The 8,092-nt window shown below is 37.1% G+C and overlaps 1 pseudogene; it reads left to right on the forward strand.

Moving 5' to 3' along the window:
• Nucleotides 1-7,745: 7,745 nt before the first annotated feature.
• LOC112408262 (uncharacterized) lies at nucleotides 7,746-7,892 on the forward strand (annotated as a pseudogene).
• The last annotated feature ends 200 nt before the right edge of the window (nucleotides 7,893-8,092 follow it).

The raw sequence follows: 8,092 nt of genomic DNA on the forward strand, positions 1-8,092 counted from the left end.
CACCATCCAGAGAAAAATAAACACATTACACACATGGAGCTAATGATACAAATGATATCTGTCTTCTAATCAGGAAAAGAAAAAAAGGAGGCCAGAGAGCAATTGTATGATCTTCAAAGTAATGAAAGGAACATAAAAATCTGTTAACCTAGAATTTTATTTCCAGTGAAAATACCCCTCAAAAATCAAAAGTAAATGAAGATATTTAGAGATAACTTTAAGATCATATTCAAGATAATGGAGAGAATCTGAAACCAGCAGATCTGTACTATGAGAAATGCTAAAGTTCTTCAGGCGGAAGGGTGAAGATACCAAATGGAAGTTCTGATCTTCAGAAAGTAATGAAGACCTGCAGTAATGGCATATATGTGGGAGATTACAAAATATCATACCTGTTTTTCTTCTCTCAATTTAAACATCATAAGGCTCTTTAAAGGAAACATAACTTATGTTGTGGGGTTTTTACATCTGTTAATATGTAGAACACTAGCACAAAGAACAGAAGGTAAATAGGACTGTGCTATTTCAGGTTACCTATAATTTATGAGAAGTAGAATATTAATTCTAAGTAGACTCTGATAAATTGATGATACACAATATAATCCCTAGAGCAACCATTAAAAAATGCATGGAGGTATAGCTAAAAGTCAGAAGAAGAATTAACATTGAATTCCCAAAGTCTATCAGCTCAAAAGAAGGTAGGAAAGGGGAAACAGAAACAAAAATCAGATGAGACAAAGCAAAGAGGGCCAAATGGCAATGGCTCTTGATCCTTTACAGATTTTGCAGAGTTTTTTATTTAAACGATTTTCCCCCCTAGAACTTATCAAATAGTCCAAAGGAAAAGGGGCCAAAGATAAATCTGAGAGACAGAAAATAAGCTGTTTTCCTCTCTCTAACAAATAAGTCTTTGTTAGTGAATCAAATCTGTGAGTCTTACTGCGTTGTACTTCCCTTATGACTCTCTAACTAGTAAGAGGTCTCCATGTCTCTTCCACAGATAGACTTCTGGTGAGTTACTTGTATACAAAACAATCATGGGCTCGTCTTAAAACCAAGTATGAATACCAAGTATGGATACAGTATAAGCTCAAATTGAGACCACTGACTTTACTAGCAAACTGGGAGCCTTCCTTACTCATTCCTCATGGCATACATTCAATAAACAGTAAATCACCAGGTTTTATACATATTTTCCTCCAAGGAAGAGCGTTCTTAAAGACAAATCCTCCACCCTTAAAAACCTCCACATTAGTTGGGCCCTTACCATCATCTACCTGAACTACTTTGGTATCTTCTTATACATTCTTTTTTTTTTTTTTGCGGTACGCGGGCCTCTCACTGTTGTGGCCTCTCCCGTTGCGGAGCACAGGCTCACGGGCCCAGCCGCTCCGCGGCATGTGGGATCCTCCCGGACCAGGACACGAACCCGTGTCCCCTGCATCGGCAGGCGGACTCTCAACCACTGCGCCACCAGGGAAGCCCCTTATACATTCTTGATTGCCAAAAATGCCAAGTTTAACAAATGAGGTCAGAATGTAAGTTGGTGCAGTTAATTTGAAAAACTGTTTGGCATTTTAACATTTAAACCTCTACCTATCATACGACTCAGACGCTCTTCTCCTAGCTATTTACCCAAGAGAAGTAAAAACATATGTTTTCACAAAAATTTGTAAACAAATTCTTATAACTAGCTGCTTTATTCACAATGGCTAACAACTGGAAATACTCCAAATGTCCATCAGCAGGTGAATGGATAAACAAAATGTGTTGTATCCATACAATGAAATACTACTCAGCAATAAAAGGGCACAGATTTTTTGATACATGCAACAACACAGATGAGCCTTGAAAACATTATGCTGAGTGAAAGAAGCCAGACCCAGAATATAGATCATATGACTGAATTTTAATGAAATGGAAAAGCAGATCAGTGGTTGCCTGGAGTCATGGACGGAAAAAGGGATAGACTTCAAAGGGTCAGGAATCATCTTTTAGGAGTGGTGGAAATCTGTGTCTAGACTATGGTAGTGGTTTCACACAAGTATATACAACTTTCAAAGCATATTGAATTGAACAATATGTTCAATTTAAGTGGCTGCTGTCTGCTGTACCTAAGTTATTCCTCAATAACATTAATAAAAAATATTCAGCACTCATGGGGTAGAAGGGGTAACTTGTGAGATAGGTAAATTATTATAATTAACATTTCTGTTTTATGTTTAAGGAAACTAATTCCAAAAGGTCATTGTGCTTGCAAGTAAGTAGCAGAGTAGCAATTTGAAGTCTCATAATTTATCTCAATACCCTGTGATATTCCCACCCCCTTTGATCCTCCTAATGTACATGGTAGAAGTTGGAGGAATAGGGTTGCTCAGTGTTGGAGTGTTGTAGGCTCTAGAATCATGCATTCCTGCGTTTGAATCCTGGCTTCATCATTTATAAGCTGTGAGATATTAAGCAAATTCTCTCAGCCCCAGTTTCCTTATCTGTAAAATGCCAATAAGAAGAATTGTACCTACCTCATGGGATGTTTATGAATATTAAATATTGGCATGTAGTCCAATAAATGTTGGCTAGTGTGCTTCATTTTCTTCATTTGCAAAATGGAGGTAGTAATACTACCTACCTGTAGTGCATTCAGTGGTGGCCTCCAAAAAATATGTCCACATCCTAATCCCTGGATCCTGTGAATGTTACTTTAATTTGGAAAACGGTCTTTGCAGATATAATTAAGCTAAAGATCTTGAGATGAGGAGATAATCCTGGAATATCAAGGTAAGCCCTAAATCCAATGACAGTATCCTTAGAAGGGATTCTCCCCAGGAGCCTTCAGAGGTAGTGCATCTTTGCTGGATTTGAGGGCTCTAGCCTCCAAAATTTTGAAAATGGGTTCTGTTTTTTTATGTTTTCAACTTGTGGCAATTTGTTATAGCATCACAAAGAAACTAATACACTGTGTCACAGGATCGTTGTGAGGACTGAAGAAGTTAATGTACACTAAGCTCTTGGTGCCTGTACCTAGTGCATAATATGAAGATCAGTTATGTTGTGGCTGTTCTTAGCAGCCGGCTACTAACTCAGTTGTATATCTGTAGTCACATGGCCTCTGACTTGGAAGACATTGTCAAATTAAATAAAGAAAGCCCCATGGTTCATTTCTTCAATCTAAACTTTAAGCTGATTTGTTTTCCTTTCATTTGTCTACAGTAATTCCTTTAGGAAATCTATTGCTCTGTTGCTAATTTGAACTGTATTTGTTATTAAGTGCTCTAGGATTGCAGAACCAAGGGCACTGTAGGGATGTGAGAATGTATTGTTCTCTGTTATATTCCAAAGGGATGTGTTAATGACCAAGTTTTAAGCTAAACTCATAATTTCTAGGGTTTTGTTTTTTTTTAACTTCCAATGTTCCTGCTCCTTTAAAAGAATTGATTTTTTTCCAAATTTGAATCTCATTCAACACAGTAATATTTTATTTTATTTATTTTTAACATCTTTTTTGGAGTATAATTGCTTTACAATGTTGTGTTAGTTTCTGCTGTATATCAAAGTGAATCAGCTATACGTATACATATATCCCCATATCCCCTCCCTCTTGCGTCTCCCTCCCACGCTCCCTATCCCACACCTCCAGGCGGTCACAAATCACAGAGCTGATCTCCCCGTGCTATGCGGCTGGTTCCCCCTAGCTATCTATTTTACATTTGGTAGTGTATATATGTCAAAGCCACTCTCTCACTTCATCCCAGCTTACCCGTCCCCCTCCCCATGTCCTCAAGCCCATTCTCTACATCTGTGTCTTTATTCCTGTCCTACCCCTACATTTTTCAGAACCTTTTTTTTTTAGATTCCATATGTATGTGTTAGCATACAGTATTTGTTTTTCTCTTTCTGACTTACTTCACTCTGTATGACAGACTCCAGGTCCATCCACCTCATTACAAATAACTCAATTTTGTTCCTTTTTATGGCTGAGTAATATTCCATTGTATATATGTGCCACATCTTCCTTATCCATTCATCTGTTGGTGGGCATTTGGGTTGCTTCCATGTCCTGGCTATTGTAAATAGTGCTGCAGTGAATATTGTGGTACATGACTCTTTCTGAATTATGGTTTTCCTGGGGTATATGCCTAGTAGTGGGATTGCTGGGTCATATGGTAGTTCTATTTTTAGTTTCTTAAGGAACCTCCATACTGTTCTCCATAGTGGCTGTATCAATTTACATTCCCACCAACAGTGCAAGGGGGTTCCCTTTTCTCCACACCCTCTCCAGCATTTATTGTTTCTAGATTTTTTGATGCTGGCCATTCTGACCAGTGTGAGGTGACCATTGTAGTTTTGATTTGCATTTCTCTAATGATTAGTGATGTTGAGCATCCTTTCATGTGTTTGTTAGCAATCTGTATATCTTCTTTGGAGAAATGTCTATTTAGGTCTTCTGCCCATTTTTGGATTGGGTTGTTTGTTTTTTTGATATTGAGCTGCATGAGCTGCTTTGTAAATTTTAGAGATTAATCCTTTGACAGTTGCTTCGTCTGCAAATATATTCTCCCATTCTGAGGGTTGTCTTGTGTATGGTTTCCTTTACTGTGCAAAAGCTTTGAAGTTTCATTAGGTCCCATATGTTTATTTTTGTTTTTATTTCCATTTCTCTAGGAGATGGGTCCAAAAGGATCTTGCTGTGATTTATGTCATAGAGTGTTCTGCCTGTGTTTTCCTCTAAGAGTTTTAAAGTGTCTGGCCTTACATTTAGGTCTTTAATCTATTTTGAGTTTATTTTTGTGTATGGTGTTAGGAAGTGTTCTAATTTCATTCTTTTACATGTACCTGTCCAGTTTTCCCAGCACCAGTTATTGAGGAGGCTGTCTTTTCTCCATTGTATATTCTTGCCTCCTTTATCAAAGATAGGGTGACCATAGGTGCATGGGCTTGTCTCTGGGCTTTCTATCCTGTTCCATTGATCTATATTTCAACACAGTAATATTTTAGAAGTATTCACTTAAAGCTTCACTCATACAGTATGTCTGAGTGATAAATTAAAAGCAAGAATGTCGTCCACTTAACATGCTCTCTGTGCAATGGCAGAGCCAGATGACATTACGTTTGTATTTTCCAGGATGCATACGGAGCATGACACTACATGCTCTACATTTTTTCATAAATAATTTAGGTTATCCTTATACAAATCACCATTTTACCCTATCAGTTGAGGACTGTGGATTGCTATTTTAACTAACCAGCCAATTAATTCATTAGAAAGAACAAATTGTTTCGCTGACTAATCTGACAATTCATCCATAATGGTTGGACTGCACATGTGGACACACCTAGAGAAAAGCACTGGGGTAAGCCTCTGCTCCATCCCCCAGTCATGGGCACCTGATGTTCTATATCCATCCAGTAAGCTGAGCTCTATGGAAGAAAGAAAGAAAGAGGGCCATGGAGAGCAAATCACTGGCCCTCCAAATTCCCAAGGGTCTCAAATTACAGTAAGAAAGAAAATCAACCAGGGTGTTTCTCTATTTTCTTGTTAGAAAGGGACCACACAGAGTGAATATCAGTAACAAAATACAACTGTGAAAACAAGATTTTGGCAGGAAAGAGAGATGTGAGGAGGAAGGTGAGAAGGGCATATTTAGAGGTATTCCACCTCATTTTCCCTGGGAATGGTTGGTGAGCCAACAACATAAATCAAAAAAATGCTTAAAAACATTCATTATCTTGGAAGATCATGTGTTACACATATATGAGGTCAAACCTGGTGTTCTATGAAAGAACAAGTGAATGTGTTGTAAGTTGTTTGAATTATCAGGAAATGAAAAATGTTTACTTTTTTCCCTAAAAAAGACCTTATGGAGTAATAATATATTTCAAAACCCATGTGAGTAAACAAAATTCCAGAAGTCATTTGTTTTTCCTTAAGTACTTGAAAACCAAGGACAGGAGAATATCATTTCTGAATATATTATTAAACTTTATTTGGAAAACAAAGCTTGTTTTCTCAAAAAAAAAAAAGCATTCTTTCAACAGTGTAGAATTTTCCACATACCTGTAAAAATGCAGGGTACTCTAAGTGCATGCTAAAGTAGTTTGAAAATAATTTGTTTCTTATCAGTATATTCCAGTGATTTGTTTCATAATCATATTTGATACAGAATTCAGTGAAAGTAATGGTGATGAATACCTGTGTAACATGGGGAAAATATTACTTCTAAAATGGTAAATGAAAACTTGTAAAATATCAGACTTCAGATGAAAGTCATGTCTATTAGTAAGGGTAAACATTAGCTTTGGAAGAACAAATGGAATGTTTCTTAACAGGTTTGGCAAGATGAGTGGAAAGTATTTCTCATATACATTTTTTTCTGAACAAGGGATAATTTGTGAAGGGATAAATTCGTGTAGGAAAAACAAGTTGGGAATAGATTGTAAGCAACAGTTTAATGAGTAAACCATCCACAGATTCCCAGAAACTGTTAGGCACTGAGAGAAATTGTCACTAAATATATGGTAGTGATTACCTTGAAAACCTCATCCAACTCAGAAACATACAGTTCATTATCCCTAATGTTATTTTTCTGAGTATTTTTGCATGTGTAAAAAATTTGCCCAGAGCCTGAAGACTGTAATTTTCCTTTCATAAATACATGGATTATCTGTGTGTTTGGTTTTTACAAACACTAGTGAGCAGTCATAATTCAGACAGGCACATTTTTATGATAGATATTTCCAATTATTGAGCAGAATAATCGATAATATGAACTTTAATATTTATCATATGCTTGTCATTGGGCTAGAAGGAAATATTGAGAAATATGACATGACTGCTGTTTTTAAGAAGTTTATTCATTTCATTGAAGAATTAAAAATAACACACCTGAAATAAGTAATAAGTATGTGTCATTTATAAGTGCCATAAAAGTTCAAAGAAGGAAGAATAAAGATGACATTTAGGGAAGATTGAGATTATGCTGACCTGCAAGGACTTAAATATGTTTGTGATTTTCAAAGGAGGGAGAATATCAGCTTCTTCGAAGTGGAGAGGAAGGGTGTTATATGAAAAAAAAAAAACCATCTTCGATATTACAACAATTTTATATTTAAGAAGAGATCAAAACCAGTGACTTTGGCTTTCATGATGCAAATCAAGGAAAGTAAAGCTTTACAAATCCCTATCTAGTAGGATAAACAAAAACTATGATTCTTAATGGGGTGAGGGAAAGAGGGGCATATCAGAATCTCTCCAGGCAACAGAAATTTTGGTACCATGGTTGAGAAACACTGGAGGAGGGAGCAAAATAGATGGAGATGCACTCCTGGTGGAGATGAGGTGAGAGAGAGAGAAAGTGGAAAAGACCTTGAAATGTGTGGAATAAGGTGAAGATATGGGAGTGGAAATGGGTGCTGGTATATAGAGAGACCATTGAAAAATAAAGTGCCAGTCTAACATGACTGTACTTGGTTTGACTGACAACAAAGAGCCATATTTGATTCTTAAGCATAGGAGTGTTAAGATGGGTGGTGTTCGGGAAAGCTCGTCTACCTGACATAGATACATAGGGTGAAAATGAAAGACTGAGAGAGAAGAAAGTGGAAGAAGATAGATGAGTTAGAAATATCTGGGATTTTTAGCCATGATGAGCCAGGGTTGGGGGTAAAGTGAGGTAGTAGACTTTCTTCTGTCCCCAAGAAGATATAAAGGTATGACTTCAAGTCTGGAAAACTAAAAGGACTTATTGATACTTACCTGATCATGAGGGTGATTTTCCCAGGGTGAGGTTTATGCATTACATTCCAGATATACCGAACCCTGCAATTTCTCCAAATGTGGGAAACTCTACTGCATAGTTTGTGGTGGTGGGTGATTGTGTTCTCACTTTCCCTTAAGGAAAATAAAAGATTTATTGTAACCATGCCCACACTCTTAACCTTACTTCCTCAGAGTGCATGCAGGCCTGTTCTTTTCATGCACTTAGAAGGGCAGTTAGTTGGAAAACATGGTCAGTAGTTGAAGGTGCAACCCAATTTCAAGGGCTTAGTATATTTCATGCTGTGGTGTAATTTCTTCATCTGGGTTGGCATTCTC

This window comes from Neophocaena asiaeorientalis, unplaced genomic scaffold, assembly GCF_003031525.2.
Source record: "Neophocaena asiaeorientalis asiaeorientalis breed wild unplaced genomic scaffold, Neophocaena_asiaeorientalis_V1.1 scaffold116, whole genome shotgun sequence".
NCBI classification, from domain to species: domain Eukaryota; kingdom Metazoa; phylum Chordata; class Mammalia; order Artiodactyla; family Phocoenidae; genus Neophocaena; species Neophocaena asiaeorientalis.